This window comes from Alligator mississippiensis, chromosome 7, assembly GCF_030867095.1.
Source record: "Alligator mississippiensis isolate rAllMis1 chromosome 7, rAllMis1, whole genome shotgun sequence".
Lineage (NCBI taxonomy): Eukaryota > Metazoa > Chordata > Crocodylia > Alligatoridae > Alligator > Alligator mississippiensis.
Genome location: NC_081830.1, coordinates 71,262,047 through 71,282,852, shown reverse-complemented (window position 1 = coordinate 71,282,852; position 20,806 = coordinate 71,262,047). Strand labels below are relative to the sequence as shown.

Genomic DNA, 20,806 nt, shown 5'->3' with positions numbered 1-20,806 from the left:
ATGTAAATTGTGTATGGCTATACTGCAGGCATGTGCAATATGGAGATAAAGCCTGCTTTAAATGAGAAAGAGGACAAACTGACCTATGCTGAGCTCTGTGCTTTTCTATGCTGACCAGCCAGCATCTGGAATCCAGGCTAGCCAGTTTAAATTTAGATTGAATAATTCTATAATACATTGCAATTTTTAGTACAGCCCTTTAGTCAGGGATTAAGCCGCAGTAACCACTTATTTAACTGTACAATCTTATGATCACTCATATCATTATCCCCCTCTCCCCCAAAAACCAGATATACAATACCTCTTATTGTTTGTCATATTCACTTGCTGTTCTTATCTTAAATCATCCTATAAACTCATTGGGACAGATGAATAGTATTATTATACATTATAAATACACAACACAATAGGCCCACTTCTAGTTTGAGGGTTATAGGTGCTACCATATTATAAATGATGCAATAATAATAAGTAATGATTTCTGGCAAAGACATGAAGATGCTTTAACATAACTTAGGATGCAAAGACAGACATTACCTGTGTATTGTACAGAGGCTCATCATTTCCTTCTGTTGCATGTTAATGTAGACAGGAAAAAGTTGTCTAATCCAAACTACTATATCTTCACTCATTGGCAACATTTCTCTTTCATATGTCACTACTTTGCCCATCATCCATGTCACATAAAATAATGAGATATCATTAGGTAAGTGACCATAAGGAAATCTGGGACATCCAGGACACTGTTCCATCCCCTCCTCCCCAAGTTGGCAGTGCTGCAGCAGGCAGAGGTGGGGACAAGGTGGTGTGGTGTGTCTGGCAGGTGTGTGAGTAGTGGTGCCTGCCCACCCCCCTGCCTGGCACACCATGCCACACTGCTCTAAGCCACTTCGCCTCCCCACTGGATTGTGCCCCATGCCCCTGCATTTCTGGGACACTCATTTTAATTTACACCAACAGGTCAGGACCAGGCTCCAAAATCTGGGACTGTCCTGGCTAAACCAGGATGTATGTTCACTCTACCATTAAGTAAATCATGTATATTCCAAAAAAGAGTATTTTTAATGCATTTCAGCAAACAACATGTTGGCAACCAAGTGGGACATTCTGCAAGTATTCAAAACCTAAATATCCTAATTATATATGAGGTAACAAGCATTCAAACATGTTCCATGGATCTACTTACCAAAAAAATTTCTATCTGTGGATAAAAATACATACTCTTAAGAGGAATAATCTACTGCAGCCTATCTTTGATAACTGCCAGCTATACATAGATCATCACCCAGCGAGGGGAGGTTGAGAGATCTGGACCTCTTCAGCCTTTACAAAAGATGGCTAAGGGGTGAACTTGTAGCCACCTACAAGTTTATCAGGGGAGGACAACAGGGAATTGGAGATGCTCTGTTTACCAGAGCACCCCAGGGAGTAACTAGGAATAATGGGAACAAACTAGTGGGGAGTAGATTTAGGTTAGACATTAGGAGGACATTTTTTACAGTAAGAGTGGTCAGAGCCTGGAATGGGCTTTCAAGAGAGGTGGTACTATCACCTAACTTGGAGGTCTTCAAGAGGAGGCTTGACAGTCATCTGGCTGGAGTCGTCTGACCTCAGTCCTCTTTCCTGCCAGGGACAGGGGGTCAGACACGATGATCCATTGGGTCTCTTCTGACTCTACAATCTATGATTCAATAAATCACCTCACAAATCTCAAAAGGGCTTTCACTCAACAGGGACATTCTTCCAGAGAGATAGATTACACTTATGAAAGGGCAACCTGGATACCACGTGAAGAATTGCTGCAGTACAAAAAGACCATCCCCATGAATCGCACACCATTAGTTATGACATACCATCCTTCACTGGAACCTAGATGGAAAATCCTCAAACAATTTCAACCTACACTAGAAGAGGACCCAATTCTTGAAGAGATCTTCCCAGAACCACCCATCCTAGCCTTTAAACAAGCATCACATTTCACCAACCTCATCACCAGAAGCAAACTTCTTATGGCTCAAAGTGCGCTGAATGAATCCAGACCGTGCCGGGACAAAAAATTTAGAACCTGCCAATGCATCTCCACCACCCCAACAATAACTACACCCCACAACAGAACCATCACCAGGGATCCTGGTTTTCTCTGATAAAAAAGCCAAACAAACCAATGTTTGGATTTAAAAAAGTCACCCCAAATCTATATTATTTCCATGATTAGAATGAAACTCCACTATACATATATCTAAATATCAGTGGTGCTTCATTTTAATCACAGAAAAATGTGGATTTTGGATTACATTTTTAATCTGAAAATTGGGGATTTTTTTTTTAATCAGAGAAAACCAGGATCCCTGACCATCACCATTTCTGGATCTTACACCTGCACCTCCAGAAATGTAATATATCTCATCCAGTGCACCAAATGCCATGATGGAAAATATGTAGGAGAAACCAAACAACATCTCTGTACCAGAACGGGTGCACACTGAAAATCTATCAAAAACTAAAATAACCAATGACCTGTGGGTGCACACTTCTCACAGGACAACCACTCTCACTACAGTCTCTCAGTTCAAATCCTCAAAGAGAATCTACAAAATACCTTTTGTAGACAAGCCTATGAACATCAGAAAGATCCTTGATACAAAAATCATGGACTAAATATATAGACATTGGATTTATGGCACATTATAACTTGCCTAACATCTGATAACCTCAGGAACCTGTCTACATTTTATCAGCTACATTCTATCATCAGGTCAATATTCCTCCCATTCTCACCCACATCTACCCTTCTCATACCTGTTGTCTCCCATGGCTTCTGATCCTCACTGCCACACATTTGCATTTTCATAGATCTGCATTTTTCATGTCGGCTTCTATTCCATCCAAGAGAGCACAAAACACCAGCAGATTCTCCCTATGCCTGAAAAGGGTGTTTGTGTCCACAAGCTTGCAAAGAACAATTTTTCCAACTATTTAGTTGGTTTAATAAAAGATATCACATTTACCCAAAAAACCTTGTCAGCTATACATATGGTTTACAGACCCATCTATCCAAAGAGTTCCCAGTATGCCCTTTAAGCTAAATAAGGAATTTCGTTCATTTATGTACTTATTTTTCAGCTGTTCTCTTTGAACTTTCTAAAATAAATAAGTCCATGAAAGAAACTGTGCTATTAATTATGTTGCATTTGAATTTGATATATTTTAATATGTAGCTTTGGAGTAATAAAGATAGTGATCATCTCACATTTTCAAAGCTTTATAAATATCATGCAGAATGGAACAGATCATAAGTAAATGATTTGGAAGACTTAAATAATGCTGCAATATAAAGTGAGTACTAATGAGGAGTCTGTCACTACTTCTGTTTTTACCAGTGGTAAATGAAATTCATGGATTGATTTAATATCAGAATGCTAAAACAGCAACAACACCCCCCAAACAACAAAAACTGTACTAATGATTACTGTCTAGGCCATGTATCAAAAAATCCTGGCTGCAATTGGCAGACAGCCTGAAAAAGTTAATAAGAAAAATGGCAATGGAAATCCACCTTCAACCTACCATATGTCTGCTACATTTTTGTTCTTCAGCAGCATCTGTGTTTGTAGAGAACAATTCCCCATGTGTATTGTATACAGAGATTTCAAGAACCTAGTTTAGATAGTGTTATTACTACTAAAGGGGAAATAGGCTCAATAATAATGCCATCGAGGTCATCAGATTGCTTTTGGTATTCATTGTATTGGCAGAGATCCCTGACAACTAAAGGTGAGACACTTTATTTTAAGCAAGCCAACAAAGTGGGGGCAACTATTGCCTGAAGAAATTCTATTATTACAGAATTCAAAATATGGCTGCCTCAGAAAAATACAATAATTTAAAATGCCAGATTGAGCAGAGCAGCATGCTAGGTAGGAGAAGGCTATGGCGGTGCTGTTAATAAATTGTTATCAGACAAGTTTAAATGTATCTGAATTTGGAAGCTAATCTTATTCTTACAGCTTTAAAAACCACAAGGAGTATACATTCCTCTAATCTAAGGTGATGTTTCTCAGAGTTGCAACAGTTGAGTACGTTCTGTAATGGATCTATGGTAACAAGAGTTAAAAAAAAACAACAACCCTGCATTAACCATTACATTAATGAGCTCCTGAGTGGTAGTATTAAATTGGATTTAATACGCTGTGGTGACAATTTAGCTTACAGTAAAGACAAAAGATATTTCCAGTTCCGTTATATTTTGAATTTTAAACACATTCTAGCAAATATGTTTAAATTTCAGTGTTTTACTCCTTTTCCTTTGTACATGAAATGTACTGAATGTGAACAGATAGCAGAGGGGAAAATGCAGCTCTAACAGATGCCTGAAGCAAAACAATCTTATCCAGTATGCAGTATTACAAATGTTCAATATTATGAATATGTAGAACAGGATAGTGAAGTAATGCTATTTTATATTTTCCAGGAGGCAGTATATCTTTTTATTACTTTGTTTTAGGACTATTTTAATAATAATTGTAGAGATAGTTGGTTAAGGCTGTATTCATCTTATTCTGGTGTCAAAATCTCAATTCTTTTGCTGCTAAAGAAGGACAAAAACCCAAGCATATAATTCCTGCATCATTTCATTAGTGCAGACTTCTGTTCATCAGGGCATAGAAACTACAATAGACAATTGGCCATCTAATCTGGCATCCTATCCTTAGTAGGAAGGTAAAATAAACTCTGAAAAACCATGGAATAACATACCCTTAAAAGTTATTCTTCCCAACTTCTTCAGATGATGGTTTGTACCCTGAAGAATGATGGTTTATAGACTAATGCTTTAATGCAAGTAGGATCAACCCTATTTCCATTTTATATTTTTACCCAGTCCTCTATAATTATGGAGGTTTTCATTATCCATATACATGTCTAATCCTTTTCTGAATCCTGCTAAGCTCTTGGCTCCAGTGATCCCTTGTGGGAATTAATTCCACAGGTTAATTATGCATTTGTGTAAATACTTATTTTCTTTAATGGTTTTCATTTTGCTGCCTTTCAGTTTCATTAAATGTCCCTTGGTTCTTGTATTAATAGAAACAATAAGGAATAGAGCCAGATTGACTTCCTGTGTAAAATATCCATTATTTGTTTACCTCTATCATGTGCCCTCTTAATAGCTCTTCTCTACATTAAGCTGTCCAATGTTTTCACAGAAGCCATTTAAGCTGCTTGCCTCAATTAAAGCAATTAATTCTGAGAAAAATTCAGACTAACATAAAAAGCAATTAAGAGCAGAGACAAGAAAAGGAAGTAGGAACAACTGAGCATCCTCTATCTATTGGTTGTTTGTGCAGGGGATTCCTATGTTTATGGGTTTCATCTGCTTTTGAGTATCCACTGAGGAAGTAATCCTTATGTTTGTTAACAGAATGGAATAGTGATATTCATGCTCTGTATCTGCTGATGTACTATTTTTTTTAGCACCAATGGTGGGTTTTAATCTGTGACCTATGGTTACCAAAGAACATTTGAGCTTTTCAAGCTCATAAGTTTGGTTTCATAATCAGGAGAAAACTGTGTCAAAGTTGAGAAGAATGGGGGGTGGGGGGGGCAGAGGGAGGGGTGATAACAAAAGAAGAACAAAGAACTTCTAAGATGCTTTGTTACAAACTATAGACTTGGCTAGTTGCTTATACAGCTCAGGGTACATTAGGAATTTGTTTAGTATTCAGTTGGAAACAGTTTTTATCTGACCTTTATCACATTAATATTTTAATAGTACCAACACCAAATAAATATTTCAACAGAGATGGCCTTTCTAAGAAGTATTTTCTTTGTTTAAGATAAAACTTATGTCTGGCCCATCTCCCTTCATCTGAAGAGCTTTAGTAGAATAGTGCCCATTTCAGTGGGTAATATAGAATTAAATAAGAATTGTAGCCTTTCATTTTCTGTTGTGTTAGGATGAATCCTTTACAAGATTATAAACCAGCGGTCAGCTTTTATATTGATGATGAATCCTTTACAAGATTATAAAGCAGGGGTGGGCTAGAGGGCCACCTAAGGAGTTCTGGTGACCTGCTGAGGGCTGAGGAGATAGGAGCTAGCCCAGTCTTGGCCCCTTAGCATGTCTGTTTACACTACCAAGCATGGTGAAGGTAAGGGCCAGGGATCTGCCAATTGATCCTATTCAGCCCTGGGCTCATCCACCCCACAACCAGAACTTGGGCATCAGATTGAGTAGGCAGGTGGTATCTGCAGGGACACTGGCCTGGGACCCCCACAGGCAGAGAGTGGTTGGCCAGCAGATAGGATAGCTGCACATCCCTGCGATGGATTCTGGTCCCATGGCCAAATCCAGCCGCTGCACCCCACTGCCTCACCACCTGGACCCATGGACTACATTTACTGGTATGCCTATGCCAGGCAGTACCACCACACTTGGAGATAGCAGGACCAGCTACATGGACCATGGCCCAGGATGCCCTCATACACCTGGGCCAGGTAGGGCCTAGGGACCTGCCATGGGCTGGATAGAATCACTTGGTAGGCTGGATTTGGCCTGTGAGCTGTATTTTGTCCACCTCTGTTATAACTCATTGATTTAAGAAATTACTTAGCCTATATGTTCAGTCTCTCTTTTTGTTTGATGACCCTCTATAAGAACTTAAACACACTATTCCATATTTGGATTTCCACAATGTATTTGTGCTCATGTGCATTGTAACAGGGGGATGTCCTGAGGCCAGTCCCAATGTCGGCCTGCCCACCTGTCTAGGGCAGTCTGCCCTGTCTTTCCTGCCATGACTTGATGTATAAAAGAGGATATAATAATGCAGGAGACTACCCATTTTATGTCCTGATCCCAAGAGCATTATACACCACTCCAACCTTCCCTATACCATGTCCCATGCCTTGCAGATGGCATCCAAAGTAAATACTATGCCTCAGGTCTCCTCATACATACCTGGGCTTCCTGCCCTTTTGCTAGGGCCTCCAGTCATGCCTATTCACTAAGGCCTCCAACTTATGTCCCCTTTCACTAGGGCTTACATCACTGAACTGTTGGGGCTGGCCTCTGCACAGTCCTTCCAGTCACACAGACCATATTCTACATGCCCCTGTACAGCCCTTCAAACCCACCTATGCTGACCTTACTCTGCACAATCATCCACAGTCCTACATGCTACCCCTACTCTGTGTGGCCTACTATCTACTCTATTCCCCCTCACTAGGGCTACTACTCAGTTGTCCCTCACTGGGGTCTTGGGTTCTTACAATCTGTGGGACTCAGGTGTCCATAGATATGCCTGGACCCTTAACCTGTCTCTACTATGGAGTTACCCACCAGGTTGTGGAGGATATGACTATAAGGTTCCCCATACTTGCCTATCACTAGGGAGGCAACTGGCATGCCATTTTCAAAGGACCACCCCACGACAAGCAGCACCACCACATCATCCTGCCCCAGTAGGGTGTAGTTTTAGGTCATGCCTTAGGACCAGGAACTTCCTGCCATCCCCATAGTTCCTGCCTTTTACCTCCAAGATGTTATGTGAGCAGCAGCTCAGGCCAGGTGCTGTTTCCTCTCTCGTTGCTTGCAGCAAACTGCTGGCCCTGATACTGAGGGCCACTCTTATCTTAAGCAGCTGGTCCCACTTCCCAATCAGGTGGCCCCCTGCAGGCTGCTCTGCTGCCTGTTCTGGCCCTTAAAGTGGCAGGCACCAAAGGTACCCTGCCAAATTCATGTTAATTTATGGATTTATCACAGATACTTTACTGCAGCTGTCTGGTAATTTTTCTTCCTTTTCTCCCAGCATACTTCATTTTTGTCCCTATATCTATTGGGTTAAGGATTTTGACCTCAAATTCTTGCAGGTTTGAAACACTGCAGTAACATAACCTGTAACACACATAAGATACTTGTAGTTTGAAATGATTACAAGTACTTATAATTTGTCATGATTACATGATTTTTTTAATTATAGTTACATGCACATCATAAACTATCATTCTTATCCTGAACAACTGATATTATAAATAGAAACTCAGTTTACCACTTTAAAAAAGATAAACAAAAAATATTAAGCCTTAATAAATAATTTCCAAATTTAGGTTCTACCTCAAGGACAAAACACAAAATCACTCCCATAATAAAAAATAAACAAGAGTCATATTTTACAATCCTACCAGTGAGAACTATATTGATTGCAACCCCCAACACACTAATGATTTGTGAACTCATAGTGACCATCATTAAATCTGAATAATTATTGTGATATTGCACATCCATATGCACAGGACTTCTGGGTATGCCAGTTACATTTATTTAACCTGGGAATTGCCAAATATTTAATGAGAATTGCTGAATTCAAACACCTGATGCCCAGTTCTGCAAATACATTGCTCTTTAAGTAGCTATTTACCTGAGTACTACCAATGAATTCAGTGCAGATTCTCATGTGAGTAAGTTTATACATATTCCTAGTGTTTCCAGGAGCAGACCTATCCTGTTTTATTAGCTTCAATTCATCTAAAGTAGATTTTCTGTCTTCCTTGGAAGTGGAAAAAATAAATGTATAAAGCAAATATTATATTTCTCTCAGTGAACCCTGAACAGCTGAATCCATTTTTAAATAAATGGCAATATTTATACTTTAACATGTCATGTTTGTTATACATGTTATAAGTGGATATCTAAACCATCCCTGGTACAGAATCTACTGTAGTCAGTTATAGTCTGGGATGCTCTATGGGGAATTCAGAGAGAGGAAAAAGTGAACAATTAAAAATGAAAGGTGTGAAATAAGCCATTGATAATAAAAAAGGAATGGTGAAAGTAATACATGGAATTTATGCCTGAGGGAGATAAAATATTTAAACTTAATAGTGGATGTCAATTGTAATATTTTAATTGTTATAAGGTAAATGGCTGACATATGCAGTGGTGGTGAATAACAACACACTTAGAAGATAAATGACTTGCAGAGACGAAGAGGGAGAGAATACGAGTATCAAAGAACTCTCATGTTAGGGAGACACTGTTTTCCCCTTTGTGAGGCCCTGACATATTACATAATTTTGGAGATGAGGTTAGCATTTGTTTATTCAAATACAGTGGAAAATAAAAGTTTCTTTATTTCCTATCTGAAGGAACATTCTTAAGATCGAGTGCAATCTTTGACCAAGATATTTGCAATCCTAATACCTTTATTTTCAAAACCTGTTCAACTCTTTGTCTTTTGACATATTTCATTGTATATAACAATTCAGCTTCCAAAAAATGATCCTAAAAAAGATCATTTGGACAAAAAACCTTCAGTCTCTGATTAATTTCTGTCACAAATTCAATAACCATTACCCCTCTACCAGACTCTCTCTAGAATATTCCAGCACCAACATTTCCTTTTTAGACACTATGATCAATATCTATAATGGTAAAATACAAACCACCATATGCAAGAAACCGGTGGACCAACATACAAATCTACACAGAACCAGCAATCACACTAAACACACCAAGAAAGCTGTAATATATAGCCAAGTGCTCTGATACCAGTGAAGTTGCACCGAGAAGAATACCTGTGACTGTCACCTCACAAATCTCAAAAGGGCTTTCACTCAACAAGACACTGGATTTGTGGCACATTATAACCTGTTTGCATTCTGATAACACCGGTAACCTGTCTACATTTTACCAGCTACCACCTATCACCAGGTCAACATTCTACCTTCCTACCTCCCCGCCCCTCCAATCCAAAAGCTTTCAAAGAAAAATGTTTCCAACTATTTACTTGATCTAATAAAAGATATCACATCTACCCAAATAAATATGGTCCTGATCTTATGGATACTTATGCATGTTTACAGTCAGTCAGGGAACATTTTTTTAAAGGGCTAAAATAGAAGTGACTTGATTTTCCAAATAGTGAACACTTCACAGCTCCTCTGATTGACCTTGTCTTCTTTTTTTTCTGTCTCATTAACTGCATATTACTATTAAAGTATAGTCTTATCTCTGATAACATCTGACAAAAATATATTAAATTGAATATGATTTTCATCTGAATCCCTTTAACTAATTGGGATTTTTTTTTTTCTTTTGAGTTCAATGCACCATCAGGTACAATATTATTTCAATAAAGTTTCTTTAAAAATCACAAAGTTAGCAAAAAACAATATCTTCAATAAGATAGTTTGCATAATTTATATATCATCTAATTACCCGGGATATTTGCCAGTGAACTCTAGAAAATTGAGACACATCCTCATGGGTCAAGTATAGGCATTACACTTTTAATGGTATAAGTGATAGGAAACAGAACAGAAGTTTGGCATACATAGACGGGTTTAAAAATGGCAGAACCCGGTCTAAGTTTCCTCTCCCCCTCAGCCCCCGAATAAAAGTGGGGATGTGTGTTCTGGTCACTACTGATCTAAACTATTCTATTTATAGAAAATGGTGTTATTTAGATCAATTCTGCCTCAGGCTTTTTGAATGCTTGTACCTATCCATGAAGTATATGTACTAAACTGAGTCTCTGTAAGTGACCATGCATAGTCAATGTTGACTGCTTACACTTTGGGGGGCAATCTTTTACTCGCTGACCTTTAGGACCTGATAGCTTGACTTAGTGATCACTTAATAACAGCGTGCACCCCTCATGTCCCCCACCACACTGATGTAAATATGAAGAAAGAGGGAAGCTCCTTGTTTTAACGTGCCGTTAGCTCATATCCTACTGGTGTTCCTTACGGCTCCACCTCCCCTTGCACCCTGTCCTTGCACCAACCCAAAGTTATTGGTCCTTTTTAGATCATTTGTCTAAGGAACAGTCAGTATTCCTATTCTCCCAAATTGGTGAGCCTTTGGCACTGTCTAATAGCCAAGTTATAATTCAGTCCATTGGACCTTTTAGTCCCTGTGAGCAACTTAACTATAATAGCAAAAATAAGCAAGTCCTAGGGTACAACCTTATCCGTGGGTGCCCAGGGAATATTCCCTCCTGTTGTGACCAACTTACAATCTTGCTGTCTTCTTTAAGCCTTCATTTCCCATTCATCAGATTTTGGAAGGTAAAGAGACTCCTTCGAGTCTCACACCAGAGGAACAACCACTGCTTTTCTCTTTAAGCCCCTGCCGGGGCAAGTTCTGGTGGAAGCCAGCTTCTCGGCACCTGTACTCCCTTCTCTGGGATTCCCCATCCCTGGCTGAGATGGGGCAGGTTTTTATGGCATGGTTTGCATGTGTTGGCCCAGTGGCAGCTGGCACAAACTGGTAAAGCACACTGGCTGTGGCTCTGTGGTTTCCCCAGACCATACCACCGGAGTCTCATTTGGTAAGTACCGTTGCTGCAAGAAGCCCCATTCCTTCCTTTCCTGTGCTCTGGGCTGGGCAGGGGCATCTCTGGGAGCTTCCTTTGCATCTTGGCATTCAGCAGGGTGGGTCCTGCTGCCAAGGTCTCCTTTCCTTTTCCCTGGGGTGTTCAATCCAACATAATCAGAGTTATGAGATTTACACATTATCTCTTGCAGTTTGCCTCCTCCCTAGGGCAGCCTTTATTCCCAATCGTAGGCATGGTCTCTTCTGCCTTGCTTTTTCTTAGAAGATGACCACTGTGATGCAGGCTACTGAGTTTCTAACACTTCTCTGTCTAGTGCTTCACTACACAACAAACAACTTTCCTCCTGCACATTTTTGATGACACTAGTTGTTTTACTTGTCCAGGTCAAGCTAAAATAAGCTTCTGTACACAGTTCTTGCCAGAAATTTAATTGCATCTATTGATGCATCAGAAACAAAGTCAGCGCCTAATGAATCTTTCCTTAACACTGGTTTTACCTTTCCTTCTTTACCAATTTCTGAAGGTTATTGAGCTAAGTAGTTCATTCTCTTAGCTTGAATAACTCTGGAGTCACCAAGATGACTGCGATACTGACTCTTCTGATCTTCTCCAGTTGGTCTCTGATTTAGTTCATAATTGCTAAACATTCTAAGCATTTTCAATATACACTGGAAAGACCCTGGCCTAAGGTGCATGGATTTGGAACAAAAAAGGAACAGAATATAAAATACTAAAAAAGAGATCTCAGTAAAGATAGGTGTATGTCTCTCTATTTACACATTTGTTTTCAGGAAACTAAAAAGCAATCAAGGGTGGCAACTGACAAACATGTACAGATCAGTACAACAGCACATGCCTTGCTTTACAGGGATTACTTTCCATGCTTAAAAGTAAGGCATGTGCTTAAATATCTTGCTAAATCAAATCCTAGTTGTATAAGAAAAAAGTGACTGACAAAATTAATGGTTTGTTCATGTCTATGAAACATAATTTATAATTCTGGCGCACAAAACATGTAGCATTTAGGATCGATGCTTTAAAAATTACTAACCATTTCAGCTGTTCCTCTTCAAAGGAAAACTAGATGTGCAGTTTGGTGTAGATAAGTAATTGGCATTGGTCTCATAATAAAGAACTCGCTCAGATATGTCATTACTGATAAAGATAAGAGCCCTCATAAAACTAAAATTCTTAGTTTTCTGAGGACTTTATCTTGGCCCATAGATAACTGGATTAATTAGCTGATGATTTGCTTCAAACTGCAGGTGTTGGGAGTATTGTGAACTTCTATGTGAATATCTGAGTTATATTAAGGCAGAAAAAAATCCCTTCAATGATAGTTCAGTGAATGGTAATATGAGCTTTGAGACTGTCTTCAAGTTTGCTTATAGTGAGGTCATACAAAAGAGAGCTGAGAAGTCTGACATTGTGAACCAGTGAATATTAAAGACACTAATGTGACATTTAAATTGATGAAAGCTGCCTGTGCTGTAAGCAAAAGTTTTCCATTTATCTTGCATATGCTGTCACAATTCTAAAGTGTCAAGGTTTGCATCTCGATCATTCTTTGATTGATGGAAGATAAGCAATTCTGAAAGCGGCAGGTTGTACACGGACACTGTCTGCAGTGCACACTTGTATTGGTCCATTTGTCATTCACGTTAATAAGATAAAACCAGGCCAGCTGTGTGTCAAAGAATGTGATACATTGAGAACAAACCATACCACCATGTTTTCAGGTCTGCCTTTACAAAAGGCAATGTGAAGGCCACAAAACTGAGTTATGAGAATCGCATTTTGAAATTTTCTTACTGGAACTGAAAAATCCTCCACAGCCTGTTTTGCAGTACCAGTTAAGACACAGCAATTCCACCTAATGGTTTCACTCAGAGTGTTACTTGTATTTATTTTTGATGAGTAAAATAGAACAACATTTACTAGTCAGTATTTAACAGTGACTGTTAAAATCAGTGGTTTTGCAACGTGTAAACTTCTTTGAACGTTTCAATGATAAGAAGCATTCTCCAAAGAACAGAATTCTGTGTCTGGTTTCTATTAGGGGGTCCCCCTCCACCCATTTAAATGACATTTCCCTATTTTATTCTTTTCACTGTCTTTCATTTATAAATTTCCGGGGATTAGGAAGGTGCCATAAGTACCATCCGTCTCAATCCATCTCACTCTCCAAATGTGATCAGGGAGGGTACTAGCAAATATAGTCCAACCTCTCTCCACCAACCAATATCTAAAATACAACAGCAGGGTTTCCTGGAGGAAAATAGTAGTAGTATCAGAGGATGATGAAAACTATGAGATCTGTCTCATCTACAGCCTTTAACGGATCCTTTTGTGGGGCAGAGAAAGCAAGTTGAACACACCATTATGAAGCATTACAAACTATCCCTGGACTCTGCCCCACTGTTTTGTCCCTCCATGATCCCAAGTTCACTGAAGTATCTATCTCATTGTTTGCTACTGCAAGATCACGTTATTTAATAAATCAAAATATTTTATTCAAATTCGGTTCACATACACTACACGTACTACTGCTTGTTAGCAATGAAAACTAGGAATCTATAGGGAATTCAGATGACATTTCAAACATACAGCATATTAAATTTAGGAAACATTGTTTTATTACATTCATTGCTCTAATCCCTTCCTGTTCTTCCCTGTTTTACAGCTATAATATATAAAACATATCTAATATAAATTACAATGATATACTCTGTTTCCCAGGCATCAAAGGGTCATGACAATAATGTGATTTTAGCTCTTCAGCTTTCCAAGGTGAATAAACTGATTTATTTTCATTGGTCCAGATCAAAGGTTAATGTATATTGGTGTAGTTAAAGTAAAGGCAATGGAGCTAAATCAGTGCAACTCGCAGTATCATCACCCAGTATATACACAACCCACAAACTGGGTCTACTTCTGAGCCCAAAGGACTTAATTCTGGCACCCTTATACCTAGTAATGGCTTATCTATTAATGGGATTATTTGTTTAAAAATAACATGGTTCTGCAACCACTGAAGTCAACAGGAACTTTTTCAATGATGTTAGTGGATACAGGATAACTTCTAAATACAACCCATCTCCCTCCAGACCTGATTTTGTGCCACTTGGCTTCAAGCATTAGGTAACTTGATGGTTAATAGGGATGTCAGAAGCTTTGGTCCCTGATTCAATTCAGTGGAGATTTGGCCCAATTCAGTGGCTAAATCTCTGAATCTGAATCAAATCAGGAGGCCCTTTAATCTCTCCAAATCGATTTGGAGAGTTTCAGAAAGATGCAGTGATTTGAACAGACACGGCTTTAAAAGTTTTTTCTACGCACCTCAAGGTACCAGGCGGTATGTGAATGCTGAGATGGTTGGGTTGATGGAGCATCCCACAGGAGCACAGGGGGCTCTCCAGCGCACACAGCACCAGACCCAGAAGTTGACTAGAAGCACCTCCAGTCCACTTCTGGGTTCACCGCCAAGCACACGGGGGGTGGGGGGCCACGCTCCTGTGGGACACTCTATCAGCCCCAGCATCACAGCATTCATGAGCTGCACCTGGTATCTCAAGGTATGTAAAATAAACATTTAAAGCTGTGTCTATATCTGAATCACTGATTCCCTGAATCAGCACTGAATCTTTAGATTTGGATTTGGCCGAATTGAATTGGGGACAGTGATCCAAATCAACAAATTGAATCACTGTCCCCAATTTGGGCTGACTCTGAATCGAGTACAGCCAGTTTTGCACAATCCTAATGGTTAGTACTGCTCATTATGAATATAAGTTATACAACTAGATCTTTTTGGCATTAATGATGTGAAAACAACCTTCTGTTAATCCCTTCTTAGCAAACACTCCTCAGGCACAAAATGGCCACATCCAAATGAGGGAGGCTGTGCAGTATGTTCAGTTGTTCTCTGTGCTGCAATTGAGAAGCGCTGGGGGCAGGTGGAGGTTGACCTCTGGGTATCCAGAGGGCATGCAGCAACTAGCACTGGCATAAGGTGCATAAGGTGTGCCATCGCTAGTTGTCCCTCGGGAACCAAATGTTCATGCATGTGTGGACATGGCTAATATCAGCATTACTGAAATCAATAGGTAATCATTCCAGATATTTATGGCGCAATGATATTTTCAGATTGTGAAAATTATTTTTTTATGTAAATGTGTCTTGGAAATATGGATGTCCCTATTTTTGTAGCACTGTATTTTCTACTTCTTATTTTTGCATTTATATTATAATTCTCAAGTAATCCTGCTGTCTATATTTTTAAAGAATCCATTATACATCCTAGCTTTAATAAGGTTATTCCCATGTGAAAATCCTAAGAAATACATTAACTGGCATTTTAATGGGTAACTCAAACAATCTAGTCATTGTAAAATCATTTTGTAAAGTTAATATTTTATCTAATAATTTTCTCTCTATTCCATTTGTCTTTTAGTCCATTAAGTGCATTTTTATAATAATTAACCTTTTAAACCTTTGATTCTTTCTTCTCCATTCTGACTAATGAAAATCCCCAAACTCACAACTTGTAATCTGGAATTATTCCTTTCTTTCTAAATTGTTGGTTTCCTTTTTTGTACATCTCAATCCAATTATTCAAATGACAGTCAAACTTCCTTTGTCCTCAGCTATCATTCTAGAATCAGCCTTGTTATCAGTTTCATCAATGCTGGTAATAATTACATTGCTCCTTCAAAAAGTACCCTTGAATCCAGACAGTCTAGTACATTATAAACACTATAAGCCAATTTTGAATATTTTTTTCTCTGTACAGTTCCTTGAGAGACTGTTATCAACTCTGTTTTGAGATTTAGCAAATTGCTGTCTATTTAAAACATTCCACTTAGATTTAGATGTCAGAATAACATGACGACAGCTCAGCTGGGGATAAGTAATAACATTCTGTCTAATACTGATACCTGACAACTATAATCATATCTTAGACTGCTACATTAAATCTTTACCGTTACATTTTAACCCTTGGGAGTCTGCTATATGAAAACATGAAAGAGAATAATACATCAGCCATACCAAGCTAATATGAAAGTTTAGTTGGTCAGGTAAAACCCAAAAACGAACCCCTTCCTCTCTCCCTCATCACCTCCCCCCCCACATCCTACTTCGTCTTCTTAACTGTGAAGTTTGTAATAACCGATAGACTATTATCTTTCAATTGATCAATGCAAAAACTATTCTGAAAAATCTGGAAGACAGTATTTTGCTTTAGGTAGAATGTCTACATCACAATCAAAAATGCAATTGCAGCTTACACAGAAAGACCTATGTTAGCTTTAAACCCATTAGCCGATGTAGTGGTAACAGTGTATCTGTGACAACCAAAAAGTCAGAAGAGGTTCATAATAAAAGTATTTTACAGACCATGCTGCGTTCCAGGCTGCCTCAACTACACTGTTATTAGTTCTTGATCTAGCTTAGACAAGCTTACACATACTGCAGCCACCACTTCACTACAGTGTAAAAAAAAAAAATGTACAGTATATGTATAACCATATACACTGTCTAAATAACCGTGTTTTTGCTTAGTAGTCTGACAATCCAGAATATCAAAAGGGATAAAGCATATAAACTGTATCTTGAGTGGTTTGATTCCCTGAAATAGAAATGGCATTTGTTTTATCATTGTAGGCTAAATTATTAAATCCTGAGAGCATATATTTTTCTCTCTTGTTTGAATATTTCTTGTCATTCATTCTTGAGTGGCATATTTATTATGTAAATAATCTCTCTTTATTGTTATTTTTGGCTTTACAAACCAGTTCCAACACATTGATGCAGGCAGACACAAACTGTTCGAGTGAAACCAACCACATGCCTTTGAAACGGACCACAACACCTTTGCTCAATAATTGGAGAATTTTATTGACACACAGCGATAGCAAATAAGACTTGTGTGAGTAAAGTCAGCAAAATAATTATACAGTCCTAATTATTTACCAGTCCTGGGATTTTGCAAGGAGATGGTACACCTGGCTGGTACGTGAACATTGCCTTGCAATTCTTGCTTGAATTAATCTCTTGGGTTTCTCAACAAGGATGTCAGCAGCCGTGTAGGTTGGGTCATTCCCAGTTTCCTAATTTGGCCACTCCCCCAAGATCAGGGATCCCAGTTTTTTGCCATATTACCACTGGTCGTTTTGACCTGATGCTGATTCTGCAGGTTCCTATCTTGTTTTGGCTCTTAAGGGAACAGTGTGGTTGTTTTACTGCTGCATGTTTCCAATCTCCCCAGCTGTATGTGCCTGCTTGTATGTTAATCTTGGACCCCTGGATGCTAAAATGGTGAGAACGTGAGTTTCCTTGCTGTTTTCCCCAGGCCACTATTCTGACACAATAGTTATTTTTCCTACAAGCCAATTTCTAAAAGTGAATTTCTAAATATCATTCTCTAGCCATCACTTATTTGAAGAATATGATCAACAACTTAGTTTTGCTTTTAACCATGGAGAAAATTCTGTTTATCATCTGTATAATTATCAGAATTAAAGACATGCATTTTCTTAAATGAAATAGTAGGGACCCTGCTATATTTTGAAGGTATTCAATTACTAGCTAAACCCTGGAACATAATATTTATCATTACTTTAAAAACAAATAAAATACGTTTTCATGTGTCTGGTCTGCATCTACAACCAAAGTGAAAGGGCCAACTCTGCTGAGATGGATGGAATTCAACTGATTCAGTTGAGGATTTGGCACTTATGTTACATCTTCATTTCAACATCTTCATCATTACATTAGTCTGTGTTTATTTTTTTTTTAAATCACTCTCTTTCTATTTTTATCCTGGGAACCAAATACAGAGAATTCAGCATTCCCAAAAACACAGCCATAAATCAAGGTACTGACTTGAAAAAGGTTGGTGATGCTAAGCTTCCTCAGTCCATTTTCGGTGGTGCAATCCTCACATTCGCTCCCTTTAGGGCAAGGCATTAAGCTGAAAGTCCCCGCAATTCATTGTGATTGCCTTATTTCACAACATTAGTTGTAGTTCTAAACATTATGAGGTAATGACAAGGATACCAATTACCATGAAGCACTCATAAAACAAAGAATTCTTTATTCAGAACAAAGAAATTTAAAAGAAAATATAGCTTAAAACAATAAGTAATTTACCTGTCTCCCTTCCCTACCTGGTGGTCAGCGTTCTCCCACTTGGGATCCTGAGAGGTCAAAAATACTCCCACAGGACAAATCTGTGTTAGGCTCAGTCTGATTTCTGTTGCTTCTTTGATGGTGTCCTACCTCTTTCAGATCAGGGCTGTAATTTAACATAGTTTCAATTTGTTGGTTTTTTTAAGGCTTCATGAACCAGATCAAATGAATCTTTGTGCTTGTTTCCTATGTTAGCTCTAGGGAAGTAGGCAAAACTTGTAGAGACTTGTTAAGTTCATGATTAACTTCATGGTTTTTATACAGGGGATTTGCCCATTTCTCTCAACTACTTATCATAGCCATTTACCTGAAAATTCAATCACTACCAAGTGCACAAAGATACCAGAAACTTTTATTTATAAATTACAACTATTTTTGAATATCCATAATTCCACGGCACCTGGCACAGTTGCATCATATAGTCTCACCTCTTGTACATTAGCAGGAGACTTGAGAATGTTCTTGTTTGTTTTTCTTTTCTAGTGGATAAACAAACCATGCCCATTAATTTTAATGAGTACCTCAAGGTTTTTCTATCAGACAACTCTCAAGAATTTGTAATCACTCTGATAAACACTCAATTAAGCTAAGGAGCTTTTAAGTGTTTGGATTTCTTGAATGCTGTCCCTCTGGATTCCATATCGATTATTTTTAAATGTTATAGCCTGATATACCATTAGATAATCTAGAAAAGAAATACACATAGAAGTGGAAGCACCTTTGGGATGGAGGGGTGAAGGAGTTTTAATGTGCATGGCAGAATCTGAAGGCAAGTTAGAAGCTACCTTCCAGCTTTCTGAGGAAACATGATTATCTTTTGAAAAGATCTAGCATATGCTTCTCCCCACAAAGAAGTCTCTCCATCTTGTGAATTATAGCCTCCTATAAGGCTGCTGTTGAATCCTTATGTAACCGTGATGTCCCCTTTGCACTTAGGGTGCAGACAGAAGTGTAGCTCCCAGTTTTTACTGAGAACAATTGTAGGAAGTGTCCTGAATTACAACAATCCCCTGGAAGAAACAGGAGTTCATTGTTGGGTCCAGGGCAGAAAGGAATCTAGCTGCAGTCTCCCCTGGGAATGACCCCTCCTGCGTGTGAGGCTGCAGTTTCCAGAATGGGAGTGGGGAAAGGGAGCAGAGGGAGCTCATTCTAGGGGTTCCCCAGCCAGTGTTGGAGGATGGGGTGGGTGAATTGAAACCCACCCCACTTTGGGGGGGGGGGGCTCCAATACACCTGTCCCACCCTCCAGCAGTGGCTGAATACCTTCCAGACCAAACTTCCTCCTCTCTCTTTCCTCCCCCCTATTCTGAAAACAATGACGGGCTTGGAGGCAGTGCAGGCAGAAGTAAAAGAAGCAGCTCTGTTTTGAAACATTTTTATCTGACTCCTTGTGTGATTTTCACCATATCAACCATTTTTGAAGCTGTCTGCAGCCATGGACTGGTGTTTGGTCATGGCTATAGATTGCTTCCTCGGGCCAGATCAGGCAAAAATTGTCACTTTTGTCTGTGCCCTTAATGGAGCTTCACAACCTACATACACTTAGAATAATATCCAGTGAATGGAATCTCAGTTGTGGGCTGTCTCAAGGTTGTTTGATAACCCTCAGTCCCATCATGGAAATGTAACAAAAGTTGTGGTAAATATTCTGAAAGTACTGGGAGGTTTCAAAGAGTTAAGTAGTTATTAGGGCTGTGTGAAATGGGCCCTATTCTAGATTTGGCCCGAATCAGGGACAGTGATTCAATTTGTTGATTTGGATCACTGTTCCTGATTTGATTTGGCTGAATCCAAATCTAAAGATTCGATGCCGATTCAGAGAATAGTGATTCGAACATAAACACAGCTTTAAATGTTTTTTCTACATATGTGGAGGTACCAGGACACTGCAATGCTGGAAGGGATGGAGCATGGGAGTGGGGAGCCCACATGCTCAGTAGCGAACCCAGAAGTGGACTGGAAGTACACTTCCAGTCCACTTCTGGGTCCACCGGGGAACATGCAGCCCCCCCTCCCATGCTCCCCCACTCAGTGATCAGCTGTGGGAGGACCCTGGATGCTCCTCCAGACCCAGGAGGCACCAGTCACTGAGCCAAAGGGGGGTGTGTTGGAGGGGGGGGACCCTGTGCACTCCCTAGCGAACCCAGAAGTGCTTCTAGTCCACTTCTGGGTCTGCTGCTGAGCACACTTGGGAGCACCATGCACTTCTGTGGGATGCTTCACACACCCCAGCATTGCAGTATTCACAAACCCATCCCCCTGGTACCTTGAGGTATTTA

General features: G+C 39.3%; 1 long non-coding RNA gene across 2 annotated transcripts in view; it reads right to left on the bottom strand.

Moving 5' to 3' along the window:
- LOC109284222 (uncharacterized) overlaps positions 1 to 18,654 on the bottom strand; it is a 277,189-nt gene extending 258,535 nt beyond the window's left edge. The window contains exons 1-2 of one of the 2 annotated variants that reach the window (XR_002091597.2): positions 18,489 to 18,654; positions 18,222 to 18,365 (exon numbers count right to left, since the gene is read on the bottom strand). This is a non-coding gene — a long non-coding RNA (uncharacterized LOC109284222). The remainder of the gene's footprint in view (positions 1 to 18,221; positions 18,366 to 18,488) is intronic. The other variant, XR_002091596.2, reaches the window with a different exon arrangement.
- Between the last annotated feature and the right edge of the window lie 2,152 nt (positions 18,655 to 20,806).